Raw genomic sequence first — 25,061 nt, forward strand, 5'->3', positions numbered from 1 at the left:
GACGAGCTACCCCATGAAGCCCCTGCACGCAGGTTTACACACCATGTGAACATGGAACACCTTTCCAGATATGGCACATTAGGAGATCCGCTACCCGGAGCTGTAGATGGCTTTCTGGACCTAGAGGCAGGATTGAGCTGCTTGTTATCAGATGTGCAGTATGCGTTGCTGTTGATGACAGGGTTATGTATTGCTGTATTCAGAACCAGGACAGGCAGATATGGCTTCTTTGACCCACACTCTAGAACAGCTGATGGTTTGCCCCTCCTCCCGGGTTCACGCACTAGTGGTAGGCCTACTGCTGTCATGCTGACATTCACACATCTCAGTGATATGATTGACAGGCTCATAAAGTATCACAGGATTTTGGGCACACAGTCCTCCTCTAACTATGAGTTGAAGCCTGTGGAGTTTTACAATGTGAATGATGCTCTTCGAAATGAGTCAAGCCTGAGTGCTCCAAAGGTAAATACTGTTGTCATTGATGTACGTGAAGTACTATCCACTGATATGGAAACTGAACCAGAGCCATCAAGCTTGAATTCTGTCACATCACATGATGCTCCACAAAGTGAGTCAAACTCAACTGCAGCAAGGATAAACACTGATGTCTCTGATAACATATTACAGGGAATGTCCAGTAACATCACTTCTGTGAGACACAAATCAAACTCATCTGCTCCACTGATACATACTCTTGCCAGTGATAATGTCTTATATGACACCTCCCGTAAACTGTCAAAATATACTAAACAGCAAAGAAGAAAATTTAACAGGAGACTATTGCTCACTGAAAAGGCATCACAAAGAAAGGAGAATCAAAAAAGGAATGAAAGGGCAAAGTATGCTTCAAATGAAACATATAAAGCAAAGAAAAAAATTAACTCAAGCAGGAAATATTGTAATGAAGAACTCAGACAACGAAAGAGAGAGTACGTTACCAACCGCTATCGTATCAATTCAGAATTACGACAAAAGAAAATAAATAATATAGCAGCACGTTATAAAGAAAATTTTGATTTCAGACAGAAACGAAAACGGCTTCTTAACAACAAATACAGAGACCATGTTGATTTTAGCCAGAGAATAAAAGAGCACCTTAACAACAAATACAGAGACCATGTTGATTTTAGGCAGATGCGGCGATCTTATATCACTCAGCGTTATGTACATGACCAAGCATTCAGGGTGAGACACAGACAACTAATGAGACAGCGAATGCGAGACAAGTATAAGAACAACCTTGCATTTAGGAGCAACATGAAATGTGCAGAGAAAATAAGAAGGAAATACAGATGGATAAACTGTGGACAAACACGTGAGAGTGACAACCCTGTGATCAAAGAGGCCATATCTCTTTTCAGATCAAAAATAAAGGCCGGCCCCACTTATGTGTGCACTGTCTGTCATAAGGCATCATTTCCAAACCAGGTACGACCCTGCACAAGGTCATATTACATCAAAAATCCAGCCGTGGTTGCAGCATGCCTGACAGGAAATTATGTCCATGTGTGTCAGGATGACTGCAGGAATGAACAACAGTGCAAGGTGCCTGATGAGAGAAGGAGAGAGTGGATTTGTTACACCTGCCATAATCATCTAAAGAATGGAACCATGCCAACCCTCGCTGTGGCAAACAAGTTAGAGCTCGCCGACATCCCTCCCGAACTGTCTGATCTCAACATACTGGAGAGACATCTCATAGCCAAATGCATTACATTTGCAAAAATTATTCCTCTTCCCAAAGGCCGACAGAGAGCAATCCGTGGTAACGTTGTTTGTGTCCCATCGGAGGTACAGGAGACAGTCAATGCTCTGCCCAGACTGAGAAGTGAGTCTCAAGTCATGAGAGTAAAACTGAAGAGACGGTTGTGTTACAGAGGTCATCAGCTGTTCCAGACTGTTACCTGGTCTAAGCTAGTGCAGGCGCTGCATAAACTCAAACACATTCACCCACAGTATGAGGATGTAACTATCAGAGATGAGGCTGAGTTATGTGATCCAACACTTCCTGATGATGATGATGATGAGGATGATGATGACGATGATTATGATGAAGCTGCTTTGATGGAAATTGACAGGTGTGAGAGCAATGCACTGCGTGAGGCAGAAAAGGATCCTGAAAATGAGCAACAAAACAATGACGTGCTGCCTAGTGATGACGGTCAACCTCAGGAGCAGAGAGATGATCCAGGACAGGAGGGTGACATGCCTAATGGAGGTCTTGCTCTAGAATCATGCCTTCAGCCGCGTGATGTTTCAGAGGAGATATTATGTTTTAGTGAAGGAATCTACTCTGTTGCCCCTGCAGAAAGGAATACTCCAGTCAGCTTTTTCAGAACGCCTAAGCTGGAAGCCATGTCTTTCCCTGTTCAGTTTCCCACTGGTCAAAACACACTGGATGAAAAGAGACCCATTAGATTAACACCCAGTAGTTATTTCAAAACAAGGCTTTTCGGTGTCGACAATCGGTTTGCCAGAGATACAAACTATTTGTTCTTTGCACAGTTTGTGACTGAAATACATTTGGCCACTTCCAGCATGACAATACAGTTACGTAAAGGAAAACCTTTCACCAGAGATGGACGCAGAATAACCTCAGGAATGTTGCAAGACCGACGCGAGGTTGAGAGACTGGTGAGAAATAAAGATGCAGTCAGATTCATGCAGCCATTGAGAGGGACGCCAGCCTACTGGGAAAAAACAACAAAAGATCTTTTTGCCATGATCAGACAATTGGGAAGTCCTACATTCTTTTGTACATTTTCAGCAGCAGAAATGCGTTGGCCTGAGGTGATTGAGGCAATAAAAACTCAGCAGGGTGAGGAGGTTAATTTTGAGGATCTTGACTGGTCCACAAAGTGTGACATACTGAGAAGCAATCCTGTGACAACAATGCGCATGTTTGATAAACGTGTTGAGGCCTTATACAGAGATTTAATCTTGTCTCCTGCGCAGCCCCTTGGCAAAGTTGTTGACTTCTTTTACCGCGTGGAATTTCAACACAGAGGAAGCCCGCACATACACTGTCTCATATGGGTAGAAGGTGCACCTGTGTTTGAGCAAGATGATGATCAGACTGTATGTAATTTTGTGTCCAAATACATCACAGCCCAGCTACCCGATCCACATACACAACCTGAACTGTATAAGAAAGTAACAGAAGTGCAAATACACAGCAAAAACCACACAAGGACATGTTTCAAAAGTCTAGGCTCTGGATGCCGTTTTGGATTTCCCAAACCACCCTCCAAAGAGACAATGATAACAAGACCTGGAGATGATCCAGTCGAACTGGAAACAGCTAAGGACAAGCTTAGACCACTGAACCTGCTGTTGAATCAACCTGCCGCCGCCTCCCTGAGTTTAGAGCAGCTACTGACTCAATGTAACTTAACACTCTGTGATTATGAGGGATACCTGCAGATGATGAACAAATCCAGCGTACTGGTACTGAAACGTGATCCAAAAGACTGCTGGGTAAATGGATACAACCCCTATCTACTCGATGCTTGGGACGCTAACATTGACGTGCAGTTTGTACTCAATTATTTCAGTTTAATACATTATATTTGCACATATATATGCAAAAGTGAGAACGCTGTAAGTGAGTATCTTAAAACACTGATTCTGAACTCAGGAAACCGGGAGTATGCCAATGAATGTGATGAAATGAGGGAGATTATGCAGGCTTATTCCAAAAAGAGAGAGGTCAGTGCTCAGGAGTGTGTGACTCGTGCATGTGGAATCAGCATGAAGAAGTGCTCGCGCGGTGTCATATTCATACCAACAGATGACAACCCACTGAGAATGAGTCGCCCCATGGCATACCTAGAGAGCACAACATCAGAAAGTGACAATGTGTGGGCGACGTCTTTGACAGACAAATACAAAGCCAGACCTGAAACACCAGAGTTTGAGGAGATGTGCTTGGCTGATTTTGCCTCTACTTGCAGAATTGTCTATGGCCGACAGACAAAAGGTAAAAATGTTTTGCCCCTGCTGAATGACATGGGATTTGTTCAAAGGAGAAACACAGACAAGCCCGCTATCATCAGATATTATCGCACATCACAGGAGAAATATCCCGAGAAGTATTATGGCACATTACTGAAACTGTACATTCCTCACCGATCAGACCAGGAACTGAAAAGACCGTCTTTACCCACGTATGAGTCATTCTACAATGGTGGCTGGGTTCAACTACCAGGTTCTAACTATGGAGAGTATGTCCCACACGTTGTCAAACGAAACAGAGACAAATATGAGAAAAACAGTGAAGAAATTGAGAATGCAATGGAGGAGTTTGAACAGAACAGAGGCGCGATTGATGAATGGTGTAATCTGGCGCCAGAATCCGAAGCAGTGAGGTTGGAGTGTATTGAAGAACTGGAGGCAAGAGAGCCAGATCATGAACATGTACAAGATAATGTCCCAGAGTACAGTAATCAGGCTGCTGCAGCAACAGAAGTCAGAGCCATCAGAGAGCCCCCTGCAATAGACCCCACACTGTTACGCCACATGTATCAGAATCTCAATCAGAAACAAGCATGTGTATTCTATGCAGTTAGAGACTGGTGCATAAAGCGCGTCTGTTGCCTAAATCCAGAGCCGTTTTTTTATTACATAAATGGTGGTGCTGGAACAGGAAAGTCACATCTCATCAAGTGCATCTATTCAGAGGCATCTAAGATACTGTGCAAGCTGCCGAGACGTGCTGAGGAGGCTGACATATCAAACCCCACTGTCCTGTTGACTGCTTTCACTGGAACTGCAGCCTTTAATATATCAGGTACAACACTGCACTCTCTTCTCAAGCTGCCGCGAAGTCTAAAACCTCCATTTCAAGGACTTGGTAACAAATTGGATGAAGTCAGATGTGAACTTTTAAATGCTGAAATCCTTGTCATTGATGAAGTGTCCATGGTGTCAAAACCCCTTTTTGCCTATGTGGATGTCAGACTCAAGCAGATCAAAGGCAGCCAGAGTCCCTTTGGAGGTATGTCAGTCATAGCTGTTGGAGACTTTTATCAGCTACCACCTGTGAGACAGTCCAAGACCCTCTGTGTATATGACCCACGTGAGCTTGACCTCTGGCAGGAACACTTTCAGATGATAACTCTCACTGAGATTATGCGTCAGAAGGATGATGTCGCCTTTGCAGAAATGCTGAACCGCATCCGCGTGAAAGACAAGTCACATGCGTTGTCTGAAGCAGACAGAGCTTTACTGTCACAGACCATCACCGAACCAGCACTTTGTCCAACTGACGTCCTGCACATTTTTGCAACTAATAAACAAGTTGATTCACACAACTCTGCAACATTGGCTGTGCTCCATTCTCATATCACCATCATTGATGCAGATGACTATAAAAAGGACCCACACACCGGCAGAATGGCACGACAAGTCAAACCATTTAAAGGAGGCAAAGATGATTTACCAGATACACTCAACGTTGCTGAGGGTGCTCGTGTCATGCTCACCAGAAACATAGACGTGTCTCAGGGATTGGTGAATGGATCGTTCGCTACACTAGTCAGGGTAGTAACCTCTGAACGAAATGGTTTTTCACACGTCACTATGCTTGGGCTCAAAATGGATGATGAAACGGCTGGAAGGAATTACTGTAACAGAGTACCAGGAGGACCCGACAATCTAGTGTACATTGAGAGAGCAGAGGATAATCTGAAACAGAAAGGAGTGGTACGCAGACAGTTCCCTATAAAGCTTGCCTTTGCTTGTACAATACATAAGGTTCAAGGTATGACAAGGACATCAGCTGTAGTCTCGCTTAAACACATTTTTGAACCCGGCATGGCCTATGTAGCTGTCAGCAGAGTGACCTCTCTCAGTGGACTGCACATCCTGGATATGGATGAGAGAAAAATATATGCCAACCGAGAAATCACTGCAGCCCTAGAGACCATGAGACAAGTCAGCTTGGACCACATGATGCCTCTTCTTCACATCAAACAAACATTAAACAGACACGACACTCTGACCATCGTTCACCATAACACAGAAGGATTGCCATCTCATGTCAGTGACATCAAGAGCCACTATGAACTGTGTCTTGCAGATCTTTTGTGTCTCACAGAAACCCACCTACAAGGCTCCTTCGTTGCACAGAGTCTCCATTTAGAGGGCTACAACATGTTCAAACGCAATAGACACCTGTCCTACACCAATTTTCCACAAATAAACAACATAGGTGGTGGTGGAGTTGCTGTTTATGTTAAAAAGCACATTAGAGTGTGTGAAAAGCGGTACATAGATAACGTAACTGACCTTGAGTTTTTGGCTTTGAAGGTTGAGGCCCCAGTGAGCGCATTGATTGCAGCCGTATACAGACCTCCAGACTACAGTGTGAGATCATTCCTGTCTAACCTGGGAAGCCTTTTGGACTCATTGGAGATCATGGATTGTCACCCCATCCTTGTCTGTGGCGATTTCAACGAGAATCTCTTCTCCAACGCACGTAAACCAATACTTGAGCTGTTTCAGTCCAGGGGATATGCACAACTCATCACTGCTGCAACTACAGAGAAGAACACACTGCTAGACCTCATTTTCATTTCCCAACCACAGCGTTGTCTCCATTCTGGTGTAATGAAAACCTATTATAGCTACCACGACCCTGTATACTGTGTAATGTCCTCCAACAGTTCATAAAGAAGTCAGCTGAGTTTTAGAGATAAAGAGAAAATGCAAATGACTTGCGAGTAAACTTAAACATTTTCAATATTAGCTTGTTTAGCTGGTCTACTCAGTATGTGATATTTTACAATTCAATAAAAATGAAGGCTAACTTATATAAAGCAAGACATATTTGACAACAATTGCTTCAAGCAAAACTTTGTGGAATTTTCTCTAACAAAGCATAGTTTAAAGTATTAAAGTATTAAAATATTCAGATTAAAATGTAGATTAGCAGTTTAACAAGGCATAGAATGAAAGAGCATAGTTTAACAGATATTGTTTAAAAGAGTACTTTGACATAGCACATTAGATCACAATTTATCAGAAATGTAGTACAATATTCTCAATGCATCCAAAGTAGATAGATCCTCCATTGCAGCAGGCCTCACTACCTGGCCTGCTGCCCCAGCCTCGCAGAGTGAGGGACATAGAGGCTGGGAGGGAGGGAGGGACGGATGGAGGATCTAACTAATATAAAGCAAGACATATTTGACAACAATTGTTTCAAGCAAAACTTTGTGGAATTTTCTCTAACAAGGCATAGTTTAAAATATTGGATTAAAGTATTAAAATATTCTGATTTAAGTATAGATTACCAGTTTAACAAAGCATAGAATGTAAGAGCATAGTTTAACAGACATTTTGTAAAAGAGTACTTTGGCATCGCATATTTTAATAGATCACAAATTATCAGAAATGTAATACTATTCTCTGCAAGCAAAGTAGGTGGATCCTCCGTTGCAGCAGGCCTCACCACCTGGCCTGCTGCCCCAGCCTCGCAGAGAGTGAGAGACATAGAGGCTGGGAGGGATGGACGGAGGATCCCACCTCACAGCAGAGGTTGACTCGGTCACCCACCTCAGCACAGAGGGGCTGCTAAGCCTCTTCCCAAGCTACCATTCGAGGTGGAACTGTCCCCAGCCCAGTACAAACCCACATATGTACCAGCAGCCCCCAGACGATCAAGAATTCGTTTCAAGGTACAGTATGGAATCAAAATAGAAAATTGTGTTTTATATCATTGCCACCAAATTTGTGTATGTTCTTGATTGTTGTCCTTGGGATGCACTCTAGAACAATGTGTCTTGTTGCAGGTGGAGGTCAGTGATGAGAGAGGACCAGAGGCCCAGGTGGAACACCAAGAGAAATTGTGTTGGTGTCAAAGAGGCGCCCTACCTCCATCAGGGCAGCCTGCATCCCCCAAGCCTTCCCCAGAGCCCCCTGCAGAGAAGGCCAGGAGGCCCGCCAGGGGCACAATGAGAACCCTGCTGGCTCGGTCCTACTCCTCTTCCAAGGACATGGGGGCTGTGGTGTCCCCTGCTTCCCCAGCCCCAGCCAGGAGGGGGCGGGCCCAGGAGCCACACAAGACTGTAAAAGGATTCACAACACCACTGCCCTCCTGCCTACCAGACAGTTTAAGCTCTTCTACTGCTCTCCTGCTGCAGAGAGGTTGCCACACCAGGACACCAGGACATGCTGGCCCTCCTCAATCTTCAGACTGTTATGACTTTATTCCTGACAGAACAACATTGACAAAACACAACACTGGAATTGCAAGCAAAATGGACAGGTTACCACACCCCCGCTGCACGTCCTCATATGAACTTGACAAAACACTGAACACCACTGGAAGCTAAATGCACTTGCAATGCTTTGTAGTTTGTAGTTTGGTTAGTGGAGTAATCCTTTGAGGGTATAATCAGTCCCTGACTGGTCCGGTCACAATGTAATTTCTGGAAGTAATTTTTTCTTTTTCATTTCAAATCTTTATACTTGTAAAGCACTGAGGTTTCCCTCATTTACAGTGTTGACGAGACACAAATATTAGCTGAACCAATGCAAAGATTACTAGCCTCATTCATTGCCTGGCTATTGACACAGGTTTGAAGCAAACAAAACAAACCAGAAACTGCTAATGATGGCATTCATGCCATTGCTGATGGACACAGCCAACTATGGTGATTATGACATTCATACCAAGTCAGTTTCCTACAATAGGCGAGTATGGAATGCTGGTTAGCCAATGACAGGTAAAATCCCACTCAAACTTTTGGGACAACCTAAGGCAGGCACAGTCACAATTACTCAGCCAAAAAGTGAAACTGGTATCCTACAATAGGCGAGTATGGAAGGCTGAATAGCCAATGACGGGTAAGATCCCACCTTCAAACTTTTGGGACAACCTAAGGCAGGCACAGTCACAATTACTCAGCCAAAAAGTGAAACTGGTATCCTACACTAGGCGGGTATGGAAGGCTGGATAGCAAAAGACGGGTAAGATCCCACCTGCAAACTTTTGGGACAACCTAAGGCAGGCACAGTCACAATTACTCAGCCAAAAAGTGAAACTGGTATCCTACACTAGGCGGGTATGGAAGGCTGGATAGCCAAAGACGGGTAAGATCCCACCTGCAAACTTTTGGGACAACCTAAGGCAGGCACAGTCACGATTACTCAGCCAAAAAGTGAAACTGGTATCCTGCAATAGGTGAGTTAGCCACAACCTAAGGCAGACACAGTCATGATTACTCAGCCTCAGGATAGCCTAAAACATGATCACGATTACTCTAGACTGGTGAGACTATCCTGACCTCACAAGCCCACATTCCGTTTCTCTCCACAGATTAGTCTGGCTTTCCCCCTATCTAGAACAATTTCCAGAAATTGCTTTGTGACCGGACCAATCAGGGGCATACAGTGTCTTAATAATTTTTAAATTGTGTTATATTTAATATTATTTTTTAATTTATAAACCAAACATTCATGATCATTTTAAATTATTTATATACAGTTTTTTGTTATAATGATTATTCATTTAATTTCACTAAATTACACATTTAAATATGAAAACATTTCTAAGTTAATATTTTATTTTAAACAACCACTTTATCTTATCAATTTATATATCATATCTTGTTTTGTTATTTATGTTGTTTTCTTTTTTTGCATTTTCCTTTATTATTATTATTATTTATTATTATTATTATTTATTAGTTTTTGCAATGCACTATTTACTGGTCTCTCTTGATCTCTTTTAACTGACTAGAAGAATGAACACATCTCTCCTGTTTTAGCTGAACTGCACTGGCCACCTGTTTCTTTTAGAATTGATTTTAAGGTTCTTTTAAGATTTTGCTTGTGGCTACCTTCTTATTATAGTGTTTCAGGCCAAATTTGACTGGTCTGTTTTAACTGCTCTTATTAACATAACAAACCATAAATCACCACCACATTGTTTCACACGTTAAAAAGGCATTAAACAAAATGTGGTGATGAGTTATGGATTTTGCGTTAATATTAGAGCAGTTAAAACAGGCTTAATCTTTTCACACCATGAAATATTCAGAATGACAATCTTTAGGCTGTAAACTCATTAATACCTTTTATTTATTTATTTTTACTTTTTGTAAAGCTTTTCAATTTATGAAACTATAAGTCACCATAGTGGTCTAATACATTTTATAATCTACTGTATAATCTTTTTTTCTTCTTTTTTATTGTATTTTATTTTAGATCATTAGATATTATATGTGACATTTTCTTCTGATGTAGCTAATTCTTAGAAAAACTACTTTCTATGTTCAGGTCATCATGAACAAAATGTAAGACACAACTGGTAGGCTGCTCAATGATGACTTATGCTTATGTATAAAAATACTTTTCATGCTTTATACTCATTTAGATATTATTCAAACCGTTTAAAAATTATTTTGTGTATATATATATATATATAAATATTTTTTCTCATTAATAGTACTATTATGCCTGTTTTCACACCGCAAGGACACATTTTCTTCAGAGGGGTCAATAAACAGAATTTAAACAACTTGCAAGCTAAAGGCTCAGTTCAAAGCTTAAACTACTCTATACGTATATAAGTTCTTCTTTAGGTAATGCAGTTAAGCTTCCAATTCTGACAGTTTGAAATTTCAGCTAAGCTTCCCGATTTTTCAGCTTCCTGACACAGTGGAGATACAGATGCATTGGAGGTTTCACAAAACCAAGTTTCAACTTTCCAACAAGTTTCACTTTGTTTTTTTTATTTTCATCCAAGCTTCCAGGTTTTCCAGCCTACAAGCTTTTTATCAATAAAATCCATCATTTATTCCATGTTTCAGCTTTGACAGTATTACAGTTGATCTTCCAGCTTTTGTAGCACTGTATTAAAGTTTTAGCTTATTAAGGCAATGCAGTTCAGATTCCAACTCTCCCAGTTTCATATTTCAGCTAAACTTCCAGGTTCTTCAGCTTCCAATCTTTTTAGCTATACATTCCATCATTACAGTGTAACAGTTTATCTTCCAGCTTTTGTAGCAATGTATTTAAGTTCTTAGCTGCTTTATGTAATGCACTTCAGCATCCAATTCTACCAGTTTCACAGTTCAAATAAGCTTCAAGGTTTTTCAGCTTTCAGGCTTTTCAGCTTTCAGGATTTTCAGCCGTTCAGGTGTGATGCATTTGACATTTCAGATTTTTGACATTCATGCATTTTCAGCAATGCTTTTGCTATTCCGTTCAGCTGCTCAGCATTCACACGCATTTTCTGCAGGAAATGCAATTTTCTAGTATTAGAATTGATACCTCTCTTTTTTCCTTCCGTACATACTTTGGCTCTCCTCAACTCCCTCATACTTTGAGCTACAGAAACCATTCACATATCATAATGTTTGTATTTTTATGGACACGATGGGACTTCTTTCAGATTTTTAATATATTTTATACTTTTTAAAATATTCAGCTTTTTCAATATTTTTTTTACAATGGAAGTCTATGGGCGGACCTTGAAATCCTCTTCAGCTTTGAAACCTATCTCCTCCTTCATTTTTTGTGCTAGAAACCTCCTTCAAAGTTTAAAATGTTCAGGACCTTTAGCTGAGTAAACGATCTATTCAGATTTTTTAAATTCTTTATAGTTTTTATGTAATTTAAGTTTGTTTTGGACCCTTTTTAACATTGAAGTGGATGTGTGGAATGTTCAGTTTCTAGAGTGTAGCAGCTCATATTTTGAAAACATCTACACGTTTTGTAAACTGCTGTCGCTCCTACAGTTTTAACAGCTCATACACATATTCTACATTAAAACGTTCACACAACTGTGCTGATTCGTACAATCTAAGTCTCTAAGCCGTGTGACTTATAGTTTTCGCTCTATGACGTTTCGTTCGGCAACTGCGCTCTTCATTGAAACGTATTGGCCCACACTCTGACTTTTGAGCTGCTCATTTTGCATTTTTACACTTTTTCTAACTCGTCGCCATGCCTACAGTTTTTAACCTACACGGACAATTATACATAGAAATGTTCAGCAAGTTCTCAGGATTCCCACGGTGTCAATAGCTAAGCTGCAGCCTTTATACTTTTTGAGAGAGAGCTGTCTGAAGCCGGCATGCCTTTCCATTGAAGTGAATGAGAGGAAGCTCAGTGTCAGTTAAGATTTGAATTTGGGGACACGCGCAGGCTCTCTGTACAGGCACCCTTTTATGACTACTGTGGTAGCATTCATATTCCTTCCTTCCATCCTTCCTTCCTTCCTTCCTTCCTTCCTTCCTTCCTTCCTTCCTTCCTTCCTTCCTTCCTTCCTTCCTTCCTTTCTTCCATCCATCCATCCATCCATCCTTCCTTCCTTCCTTCCTTCCTTCCTTATATTCAAAGAAATATTTAGAATGACAATCTTTTTCAGGCTGCAAACTCATATTAATGTATTTTCTCCTCTTTCAGCTATTGAACTCAATAAAACTATGAGTTATGATGAGTGGTCTAATCTATTTTTGAGTTTAGTACTAGCAGTACTTATAACAAACACGTACTGCTTTTCACTGCTACTGCTTCTAACCTCAACTTAAATACAACACCACCACGCCACTATCCACACCACCGTCCCCACATCTCAGACCCTGAGTTGGCTAAAGATGCAGTTTTCACGGTTGGGTGCATGTGGGTGGCCCGGGGAGCAGTACACTGTCCTCGACCGGCTCTGACCCTAGGGGGCGGAGTTTCGCCACCACGCCTCTATCCACGCCACAGACACCACAACTAAGACCCTGAGTGAGCTACAGACACACGGTCTTCACTGGTGGGTGCATGGAGATGGCCCGGATGTCAGGGCACTGCCCCCGACCTACTCTGACTGGAGGGGGCGGAGTCTCACCATCATGCCACTATCCACGCCACGGACCACACAACACAGCCTCTGAGGTGGCTAGAGACACACGATCTTCACTGGTGAAGGCAGGTGGGTAGCCCGGCACAGCCTACACTGTCCAAGACCGGCTATGACCCAAGGGGGCGGAGTCTCGCCACCACGCCACTTTCCACGCCAAAGACACCACAACTAAGACCCTGAGTCAGCTACAGACACACGGTCTTCACTGGTGGGTACAGGGAGATTGCCCGGACGTCACTGCACTGCCCGCGACCTGCTCTGCCCCGAGGGGGCGGAGTCTCGCCATCACGCCACTACCACGCCACGGACCTCACAACACAGCCTCTGAGGTGGCTAGAGACACACAATCTTCACTGGTGAAGGCAGGTGGGTAGCCCGGCACGGCCTACAGTGTCCCCGACTGGCTCTGACTCGAGGGGGCGAGTCACGCCACCAAGCCACGGACACCACAACTCAGCCCTTGAGTGGGCTAGAGACACATGATCTTCACGGGTGGGTGCATGGAGATTGCCAAGAGGTCACTGTACTGTCCCCGATGAGTTGTGACCCAAGGGGGCGGAGTCTCTCCACTACGCCACTATCCACGCCATGGACCACAGAACTCAGCCCATGTGGTCTAGAGACACACGCTCTTCACCGTCTGGTGCATAGAGATTGCCCAGTGGTCACTGTAATGTCCCGACAGGCTTCCAAGCTTTTAAGCTATACATTCCATCATTTATTCCATCTTTCAGCTTTGACAGTATTACTCTATTGCTCATCTTTCAAGCTAAAGGCTCAGTTCAAGGCTTAAACTACTCAGGTTGAAAAGTTTGAAAGTATTTAAGTTCTTAGCTTCTTTAGGTAATGCAGTTCTAATTCTGCCAGTTTCACATTTCAGCTAGGCTTCCAGGTTTTCCAGCCTACAAGCTTTTTATCAATAAATTCCATCATTTATTCCATGTTTCAGCTTTGACAGTATTACAGTTTATCTTCCAGCTTTTGTAGCAATGTATTTAAGCTTTTAGCTTATTTAGGCAATGCACTTCAGATTCCAACTCTCCCAGTTTCATATTTCAGCTAAGCTTCCAGGTTCTTCAGCTTCCAATCTTTTTAGCTATACATTCCATCATGAAAGTGTATCTTCCAGCTTTTGTAGCTATGTATTTAAGTTCTTAGCGGCTTCATGTAATGCACTTCGGCTACCAATTCTGGCAGTTTCACAGTTCAAATAAGCTTCAAGGTTTTTCAGCTTCCAGGCTTTTCAGCTTTCAGGATTTTCAGCCGTTCAGGTGTGATGCATTTAACATTTCAGATTTTTCACATTCATGCATTTTCAGCAATGCTTTTGCTATTCCGTTCAGCTGCTCAGCATTCACACGCATTTTCTGCAGGAAATGCAATTTTCTAGTTATTCTTACTTCTTCTTCCGTACGTTTTTTGGCTCTCTGTAGCTCCTTCATACTTTGAGCCACTTAAACCATTCAAGTATCAAAATGTTCAGCTTGTTAAGGACATGCGCGGAATCCTTTCAGATTTTTTATACCTTTTATACTTTTTAAAATATTCAACTTTTTCAACAATTTTTTTGAATGGAAGTCTATGGGGGCGTTTTGAAACCTTCTTCAGCCTTCAACTCCTTCATACTTTGAGCTACAGAAACCATTCAACTATCAAAATGTTCAGCTTGTTAAGGTCTTTATGGGATATATTTCAGATTTTTAATATATTTTATACTTTTCAAAATATTCAGCTTTTCTCAAAAAAAAATTACAATGGAAGTCTATGGCAGACCTTGAAACCCCTCATCAGCTTTGAAACCTATCTCCTCCTTCATTTTTTGTGCTAGAAACCTCCTTCAAAGTTTAAAATGTTCAGGACCTTTAGGTGAGTAAACTAACCATTCAGATTTTTGAAATTCCTTATAGTTTTTATGTAATTTAAGTTTGTTTGGGACCCTTTTTAACATTGAAGTGGATGTGTGGAATGTTCAGTTTCTAGAGTGTAGCAGCTCGTATTTTGAAAACATCTACATGTTTTGTAAACTGCTGTCGCTCCTACAGTTTTAACAGCTTATACACATATTCTACATTTAAACGTTCACACAACTGTGCTGATTCGTACAATCTAAGTCTATAAGCCGCGTGACTTATAGTTTTCGCTCTATGACGTTTCGTTCGGCAACTGCGCTCTTCATTGAAACGTATTGGCCCACACTCTGACTTTTGAGCTGCTCATTTTGCATTTTTACACTTTTTCTAACTCGTCGCCATGCCTACAGTTTTTAACCTACACGGACAATTATACATAGAAATGTTCAGCAAGTTCTCAGGATTCCCACGGTGTCAATAGCTAAGCTGCAGCCTTTATACTTTTTGAGAGAGAGCTGTCTGAAGCCGGCATGCCTTTCCATTGAAGTGAATGAGAGGATGCTCAGTGTCAGTTGAGATTTGAATTTGGGGACACGCGCAGGCTCTCTGTACAGGCACCCTTTTATGACTACTGTGGTAGCATTCATATTCCTTCCTTCCTTCCTTCCTTCTTTCCTTCCTTCCTTCCTTCCTTCCTTCCTTCCTTCCTTCCTTCCTTCCTTCCTTTCTTCCATCCATCCATCCTTCCTTATATTCAAAGAAATATTTAGAATGACACTCTTTTTCAGGCTGCAAACTCATATTAATATCTTTTCTCCACTTTCAGCTATTGAACTCAATAAAACTATGAGTTATGATGAGTGGTCTAATCTATTTTTGAGTTTAGTACTAGCAGTACTTATAACAAACACGTACTGCTTTTCACTGCTACTGCTTCTAACCTCAACTTAAATACAACACCTCCACAGCTACTGCTCGGCCCCGGAGTGGGCTATATACACATGGTCTCCAATGAGGGGTGCATGGGGATGGCCTGGCAATCACTGACCTCCCCCCACAACCTCTGACCAGAGGGGGCGTGTCTCGCCATCACGCCACTATCCACGCCACGGACCTCACAACACAGCCTCTGAGGTCGATAGAGACACACGGTCCTCACTGGTGAAGGCAGGTGGGTAGCCCGGCACGGCCTACACTGTCCACGACCAGCTCTGACCCAAGGGGGCGGAGTCTCGCCACCACGCCACTATCCACGCCACGCACCCCACAACTCAGACCCTGAGTGGGCTAAGGACACAGGGTCATTGCCGGTGGGGGCAGGTGGGAGGCCCAGAGCAGGGTACACTGTCCAAGACCGGCTCGGACCCAAGGGGGCGGAGTCTCGCCATCATGCCACTAATATGCCACGCACCTCACAAAACAGCCTCTGAGGTGGCTAGAGACACATGGTCTTCACTGGTGAAGGCAGGTGGGTAGTCCGGTGCGGCCTACACTGTCCACAACCGGCTCTGACCCGAGGGGGCGGAGTCTCGCCACCACGCCACTACCACGCCTCGGACCTCACAACACAGCCTCTGAGGTGGCTAGAGACACACGGTCGTCACTGGTGAAGGCAGGTGGGTAGTCCGGTGCGGCCTACACTGTCCACAACCGGCTCTGACCCGAGGGGGCGGAGTCTCGCAATCACGCCACTATCCACGCCACGGACCTCACAACACAGCCTCTGAGGTGGCTAGAGACACACGGTCTTCACTGGTGAAGGCAGGTGGGTAGCCTAGTGCGGCCTATACTGTCCATGACCAGCTCTGACCCAAGGGGGCGGAGTCTCACCACCATGCCACTACCACGCCACGGACCTCACAACACAGCCTCTGAGGTGGCTAGAGACACACGGTCTTCACTGGTGAAGGCAGGTGGGTAGCCCGGCACGGCCTACACTGTTCACGATTGGCTCTGACCCAAGGGGGCGGAGTTTCGCCACCACACCACTATCACGCCACGGTCCTCACAACACAGCCTCTGAGGCGGCTAGAGACACATGGTCTTCGCTGGAGGGTGCATGGAATTTGCCAAGAGGTCACTGTACTGTCCCCGACGGGTTTTGACCCAAGGAGTCTTGCCACCTCGCCACTATCCACGCCACAGACCCCACAACTCAGTCCCTGAGTGAGCTAGAGACACGTTCTTCAATATCTGGTGCATAGAGATTGCCCAGAGATCACTGTACTGTCCCCGACAGGCTTCCAATCGTTTAAGCTATACATTCCATAATTTATTCCATCTTTCAGCTTTGACAGTATTACTCTATTGCTCATCTTTCAAGTTAAAGGCTCAGTTCAAGGCTTAAACTACTCAGGTTGAAAAGTTTAAAAGTATTTAAGTTCTTAGCTTCTTTAGGTAATGCAGTTCCAATTCAGCCAGTTTCACATTTCAGCTAAGCTTCCAGGTTTTCCAGTGTACAAGCTTTTTAGCAATATATTCCATCATTTATTCCATGTTCCAGCTTTGACAGTATTACAGTTTATCTTCCAGCTTTTGTAGCAATGTATTTAAGTTTTTAGCTTTTTTAGGCAATGCTTTTTTTCAGCCTCCAATTCTGCCAGTTTCACATTTCAGCTTCCAGGTTTTTCAGCTTCCAATCTTTTTAGCAATACATTCCATCATTACAGTGTAACAGTTTATCTTCCAGCTTTTGTAGCAATGTGTATAAGTTCTTAGCTTCTTTATGTAATGCAATTCAGCTTCCAATTCTGCCAGTTTCACAGTTCAGCTAAGCTTCAAGGTTTTTCAGCTTCCAGGCTTTTCAGCTTCCAGGATTTTCAACCATTCAGGTGTGATGCATTTGACATTTCAGATTTCTCACATTCATGCATTTTCAGCAATGCTTTTGCTATTCCGTTCAGCTGCTCAGCATTCACACGCATTTTCTGCAGGAAATGCAATTTTCTAGTATTAGAATTGACACCTCTCTTTTTTCCTTCCGTACATACTTTGGCTCTCCTTAACTAATAAGGGTTGAGTTATATCCTCAATTATAGGAATATAATTAATAACAATGAATAATAGAATAATAATAATAATAACAATTTTCTAGTTATTATTATTATTCTTACTTCTTCTTCCGTACGTTTTTTGGCTCTCTGTAGCTCCTTCATACTTTGAGCTATTTAAACCATTCAAGTATCAAAATGTTCAGCTTGTTAGTGTGAATGCTGCAAGCATTCACACTATTGTTATCCAGTTCTTTATTTTTTTTTTATTTTTTTTTACTTCTTCTTCCGTACGTTTTTTGGCTCTCTGTAGCTCCTTCATACTTTGAGCCACTTAAACCATTCAAGTATCAAAATGTTCAGCTTGTTAAGGACATACGCGGAATCCTTTCAGATGTTTTATACCTTTTATACTTTTTAAAATATTCAACTTTTTAAACAATTTTTTTGAATGGAAGTCTATGGGGGAGTTTTGAAACCTTCTTCAGCCTTCAACTCCTTCATACTTTGAGCTACAGAAACCATTCAACTATCAAAATGTCCAGCTTGTTAAGGTCTTTATGGGATATCTTTCAGATTTTTAATATCTTTTATACTTTTCAAAATATTCAGCTTTTCTCAAAAAAAAATTACAATGGAAGTCTATGGCAGACCTTGAAACCCCTTGTCAGCTTTGAAACCTATCTCCTCCTTCATTTTTTGTGCTAGAAACCTCCTTCAAAGTTTAAAATGTTCAGGACCTTTAGCTGAGTAAAGGATCTATTCAGATTTTTGAAATTCCTTATAGTTTTTATGTAATTTAAGTTTGTTTTGGACCTTTTTTAACATTGAAGTGGATGTGTGGAATGTTCAGTATTTAGAGTGTGGCAGCCTGTGTGTTGAAAACATCTACACGTTTTGTAAACTGCTGTCGCACCTACAGTTTTAACAGCTCATACACATATTCTACATTAAAACGTTCACACAACTGTTCTGATTCGTACAATGTAAGTATCTGAGCCGTGTGACTTATAGTTTTCGCTGTATGACGATTTGTTTGGCAACTGCGCTCTCCATTGAAACGTATGGGCCCACACTCTGACTTTTGAGCTGCTCATTTTGCAATTTTACCCTTTTTCTAACTCGTCGCCATGCCTACAGTTTTTAAGCTACACGGACAATTATACATAGAAATGTTCAGCAAATTCTCAGGATTCCTACGGTGTCAATAGCTAAGCTGCAGCCTTTATACTTTTTGAGAGAGAGCTGTCTGAAGCCGGCATGCCTTTCCATTGAAGTGAATGAGAGGATGCTCACAGTGTCAGTTAAGATTTGAATTTGGGGACACGCGCAGGCTCTCTGTACAGGCACCCTTTTATGACTACTGTGGTAGCATTCATATTCCTTCCTTCCTTCCTTCCTTCCTTCCTTCCTTCCTTCCTTCCATCCTTCCTTTCTTCCATCCATCCATCCATCCATCCATCCATCCTTCCTTCCTTCCTTATTCAAAGAAATATTCAGAATGACACTCTTTTTCAGGCTGCAAACTCATATTAATATCTTTTCTCCTCTTTCAGCTATTGAACTCAATAAAACTATCAGTTATGATGAGTGGTCTAATCTATTTTTGAGTGTAATACTAGCAGTACTTATAACAAACACCTACTGCTTTTCACTGCTACTTCTTCTAACCTCGACTTCCATACAACACCTCTACAGCTACTGCTCGGCCCCGGAGTGGGCTATAGACACATGGTCTCCAATGAGGGGTGCATTGGGATGGCCTGGCAATCACTGACCTGCCCCCCATAACCTCTGACCTGAGGGGGCGGAGTCTCACCACCACGCCACTATCCACGCCACCGTCCCCACATCTCAGACCCTGAGTTGCCTAAAGATGCAGTTTTCACGGTTGGGTGCATGTGGGTGGCCCGGAGAGCAGTAGACTATCCTCGACCGGCTCTGACCCGATGGGGCGGAGTCTCGTCACCGCGCCACTATCCACGCCACTGTCCCCACATCTCAGCCCCTGAGTGAGCTACAGACACACGGTCTTCACTGTTGGGTGCATGGAGATTGCCCGGATGTCAGTGCACTGCCCCCGACCTGCTCTCACCGGAGGGGGTGGAGTCTCGCCATCACGCCACTATCCACGCCGCGGACCTCACAATACAGCCTCTGAGGTGACTAGAGACACACGGTCTTCACTGGTGAAGGCAGGTGGGTAGCCCAGCACAGCCTTCACTGTCCAAGACCGGCTATGACCCAAGGGGGCGGAGTTTCGCCACCACGCCACTATCCACGCCACTGTCCCCACATCTCAGCCCCTGAGTGAGCTACAGACACACGGTCTTCACTGTTGGGTGCATGGAGATTGCCCGGATGTCAGTGCACTGCCCCCGACCTGCTCTCACTGGAGGGGGTGGAGTCTCGCCATCACGCCACTATCCACGCCGTGGACCTCACAACACAGCCTCTGAGGTGGCTAGAGACACACGGTCTTCACTGGTGAAGGCAAGTGGGTAGCCCGGTGCGGCCTATACTGTCCATGACCGGCTCTGACCCAAGGGGGCGGAGTCTTGCCACCACGCCACTACCACGCCACGGACCTCACAACACAGCCTCTGAGGTGGCTAGAGACACACGGTCTTCACTGGAGGGTGCATGGAGATTGCCAAGAGGTCACTGTACTGTCCCCGATGGGTTGTGACCCAAGGAGGCGGAGTCTTGCCACCTCGCCACTACCACGCCACAGACCCCACAACTCAGCCCCTGAGTGAGCTAGAGACAAACAGGCTTCACCAGTGGGTGCAAGGAGATTTCCCAGAGGTCAATGCACTGCCCCCGACCGGCTCTTACTCGAGGGGGCGGAGTCTTTCCACCACGCCACTATCCACGCCATGGACCACAGAACTCAGCCCATGTGGGCTAGAGACACACCATCTGGTGCATAGAGATTGCCCAGAGATCACTGTACTGTCCCCGACAGGCTTCCAAGCTTTTAAGCTATACATTCCATCATTTATTCCATCTTTCAGCTTTGACAGTATTACTCTATTGCTCATCTTTCAAGCTAAAGGCTCAGTTCAAGGCTTAAACTACTCAGGTTGAAAAGTTTAAAAGTATTTAAGTTCTTAGCTTCTTTAGGTAATGCAGTTCCAATGCTGCCAGTTTCACATTTCAGCTAAGCTTCCAGGTTTTCCAGCCTACAAGCTTTTTAGCAATATATTCCATCATTTATTCCATGTTCCAGCTTTGACAGTATTACAGTTTATCTTCCAGCTTTTGTAGCAATGTATTTAAGTTCTTAGCTTCTTTATGTAATGCACTTAAGCTTCCAATTCTGCCAGTTTCACAGTTCACCTAAGCTTCAAGGTTTTTCAGCTTCCAGGCTTTTCAGCTTCCAGGATTTTCAACCATTCAGGTGTGATGCATTTGACATTTCAGATTTTTCACATTCATGCATTTTCAGCAATGCTTTTGCTATTCCGTTCAGCTGCTCAGCATTCACACGCATTTTCTGCAGGAAATGCAATTTTCTAGTTATTCTTACTTCTTCTTCCGTACGTTTTTTGGCTCTCTGTAGCTCCTTCATACTTTGAGCTATTTAAACCATTCAAGTATCAAAATGTTCAGCTTGTTAAGGACATTATCGGAATCCTTTCAGATTTTTTATACCTTTTATACTTTTTAAAATATTCAACTTATTCAACAATTTTTTTGAATGGAAGTCAATGGGGGAGTTTTGAAATCTTCTTCAGCCTTCAACTCCTTCATACTTTGAGCTACAGAAACCATTCAACTATCAAAATGTTCAGCTTGTTAAGGTCTTTATGGGATATATTTCTGATTTTTAATAACTTTCATAATTTTTAAAATATTCAGCTTTTTTCAACATTTTTTTATAATGGAAGTCTATGGGCAGACCTTGAAACCCCTCATCAGCTTTGAAACCTATCTCCTCCTTCATTTTTTGTGCTAGAAACCTCCGTCAAAGTTTAAAATGTTCAGGACCTTTATGTGAGTAAACTAACCATTCAGATTTTTGAAATTCCTTATAGTTTTTATGTAATTTAAGTTTGTTTGGGACCCTTTTTAACATTGAAGTGGATGTGTGGAATGTTCAGTTTTTACAGTGTAGCAGCTCGTATTTTGAAAACATCTGCACGTTTTGTAAACTGCTGTTGCTCCTACAGTTTTAACAGCTCATACACATTTTCTACATTAAAACATTCACACAACTGTGCTGATTCGTACAATGTAAGTCTCTAAGCCGTGTGACTTATAGTTTTGGCTGTATGACGATTTGTTCGGCAACTGCGCTCTCCATTGAAACGTATGGGCCCACCCTCTAACTTTTGAGCTGCTAATTTTGCATTTTTACACTTTTTCTAACTCGTCGCCATGCCTACAGTTTTTAAGCTACATGGACATATCATAGCCTTAAATCTTCAGCATTTTCTCAGGATTCCTAGGGTGTCAATATCTAGGCTGTGACCTTCATACTTTTTGAGGGAGAGCTGTCTGAAGCCGGCATGCCTTTCCATTGAAGTGAATGAGAGGATGCTCACAGTGTCAGTTGAGATTTGAATTTGGGGACACGCGCAGGCTCTCTGTACAGGCACCCTTTTATGACTATTGTGGCAGCATTCATATTCCTTTCTTCCATCCTTCCATCCTTCCTTCCTTCCATCCTTCCTTCCTTTCATCCATCCTTCTTTCCTTCCTTCCTTCCTTCCTTACTTATATTCAAAGAAATATTCAGAATGACACTTTTTCAGGCTGTAAACTCATATTAATATATTTTCTCCTCTTTCAGCTATTGAACTCAATAAAACTATGAGTTATGATGAGTGGTCTAATCGATTTTTGAGTGTAGTACTAGCAGTACTTATAACAAACACCTACTGCTTGTCACTACTACTGCTTCTAACCTCAACTTCCATACAACACCTCCACATCTACTGCTCGGCCCCGGAGTGGGCTATAGACACATGGTGGGATGAGGGGTGCATGGGGATGGCCTGGCAATCACTGACCTGCCCCCCACAACCTCTGACCTGAGGGGGCGGAGTCTTGCCACCACGCCACTATCCACGCCACCGTCCCAACATCTCAGACCCTGAGTTGGCTAAAGATGCAGTTTTCACGGTTGGGTGCATGTGGGTGGCCCGGGGAGCAGTACACTCTCCTCGACCAGCTCTGACCTGAGGGGGCGGAGTCTCGTCTCCACGCCACTATCCACGCCACTGTCCCCACATCTCAGCCCCTGAGTGAGCTACAGACACGGCTTCACTGTTGGGTGCATGGCAATTCCCCGGATGTCAGTGCATTGCCCCCGACCTGCTCTGACCAGAGGGGGCGGAGTCTCGCCATCACGCCACTATCCATGCCACGGACCTCACAACACAGCCTCTGAGGTGGATAGAGACACACGGTCCTCACTGGTGAAGGCAGGTGGGTAGCCCGGCACGGCCTACACTGTCCACGACCAGCTCTGACCCAAGGGGGCGGAGTCTCGCCACCACACCACTATCCACGCCACGCACCCCACAACTCAGACCCTGAGTGGGCTAAGGACACAGGGTCATTGCCGGTGGGGGCAGGTTGGAGGCCCAGAGCAGCGTACACTGTCCAAGACCGGCTCGGACACAAGGGGGCAGAGTCTCGCCATCATGCCACTAATACGCCACGCACCTCACAACACAGCCTCTGAGGCAGCTAGAGACACACGGTCTTCACTGGTGAAGGCAGGTGGGTAACCCGGTGCGGTCTACACTGTCCACGACTGGCTCTGACCCGAGGGGGCGGAGTCTCGCCACCACGCCACTACCACGCCTCGGACCTCACAACACAGCCTCTGAGGTGGCTAGAGACACACGGTCTTCACTGGTGAAGGCAGGTCGATAGCCCAGTGTGGCCTATACTGTCCATGACCAGCTCTGACCCAAGGGGGCGGAGTCTCACCACCATGCCACTACCACGCCACGGACCTCACAACACAGCCTCTGAGGTGGCTAGAGACACACGGTCTTCACTGGTGAAGACAGGTCGGCACGGCCTACACTGGCCATTACCGGCTCTGACCCGAGGGGGCGGAGTCTCTTCACCACACCACTGAACATGCCACGGACAACACAACTCAGACCGGGTTAGAGACACATGGTCTTCACGGGTGGGTGCATGGAGATTGCCAAGAGGTCACTGTACTGTCCCCGACATGTTGTGACCCAAGGAGGGGGAGTCTCGCCACCACGCCACTATCTACACCACAGACCCCACAACTCGGCCCCTGAGTGAGCTGGAGACACACGTCCTTCACTAAGGAGATTGCCCGGAGGTCAAAGCACTGCCCCTGACCAACGGTGACCAAGGCGGCGGAGTCTTTCCACCACGCCACTATCCACGCCATGGACCACAGAACTCAGCCCATGTGGGCTAGAGACACACGGCCTTCACCATCTGGTGCATAGAGATTGCCCAGAGATCACTGTACTGTCACCGACAGGCTTCCAAGCTCTTAAGCTATACATCCCATCATTTATTCCATCTTTCAGATTTGACAGTATTACTCTATTGCTCATCTTTCAAGCTAAAGGCTCAGTTCAAGGCTTAAACTACTCAGGTTGAAAAGTGTAAAAGTATTTAAGTTCTTAGCTTCTTTAGGTTATGCAGTTCCAATTCTGCCAGTTTCACATTTCAGCTAAGCTTCCAGGTTTTCCAACCTACAAGCTTTTTAGCAATATATTCCATCATTTATTCCATGTTCCAGCTTTGACAGTATTACCGTTTATCTTCCAGCTTTTATAGCAATGTATTTAAGTTTTTAGCTTCTTTAGGCAATGCAATTCAGCTTCCAATTCTGCCAGTTTCACATTTCAGCTTCCAGGTTTTTCAGCTTCCAATCTTTTTAGCAATACATTCCATCATTACAGTGTAACAGTTTATCTTCCAGCTTTTGTAGCAATGTATTTAAGTTCTTAGCTTCTTTATGTAATGCACTTCAGCTTCCAATTCTGCCAGTTTCACAGTTCAGCTAAGCTTCAAGGTTTTTCAGCTTCCAGGCTTTTCAGCTTCCAGGATTTTCAACCATTCAGGTGTGATGCATTTGACATTTCAGATTTTTCACATCCATGCATTTTCAGCAATGCTTTTGCTATTCCGTTCAGCTGCTCAGCATTCACACGCATTTTCTGCAGGAAATGCAATTTTCTAGTTATTAGGTGGGCTAGCTTGCAGAAGCTAGCCCAACTTGTGATATTCCCACTATTTCTTTCTTTCTTTCTTTCTTTATTAGGTGGGCTAGCTTGCAGAAGCTAGCCCAACTTGTGATATTCCCACTATTTCTTTCTTTATTATTCTCCCCGCTTTTTTGGA

This window comes from Borostomias antarcticus (assembly GCF_949987555.1).
Source record: "Borostomias antarcticus genome assembly, chromosome: 6".
NCBI classification, from domain to species: Eukaryota; Metazoa; Chordata; class Actinopteri; order Stomiiformes; family Stomiidae; genus Borostomias; species Borostomias antarcticus.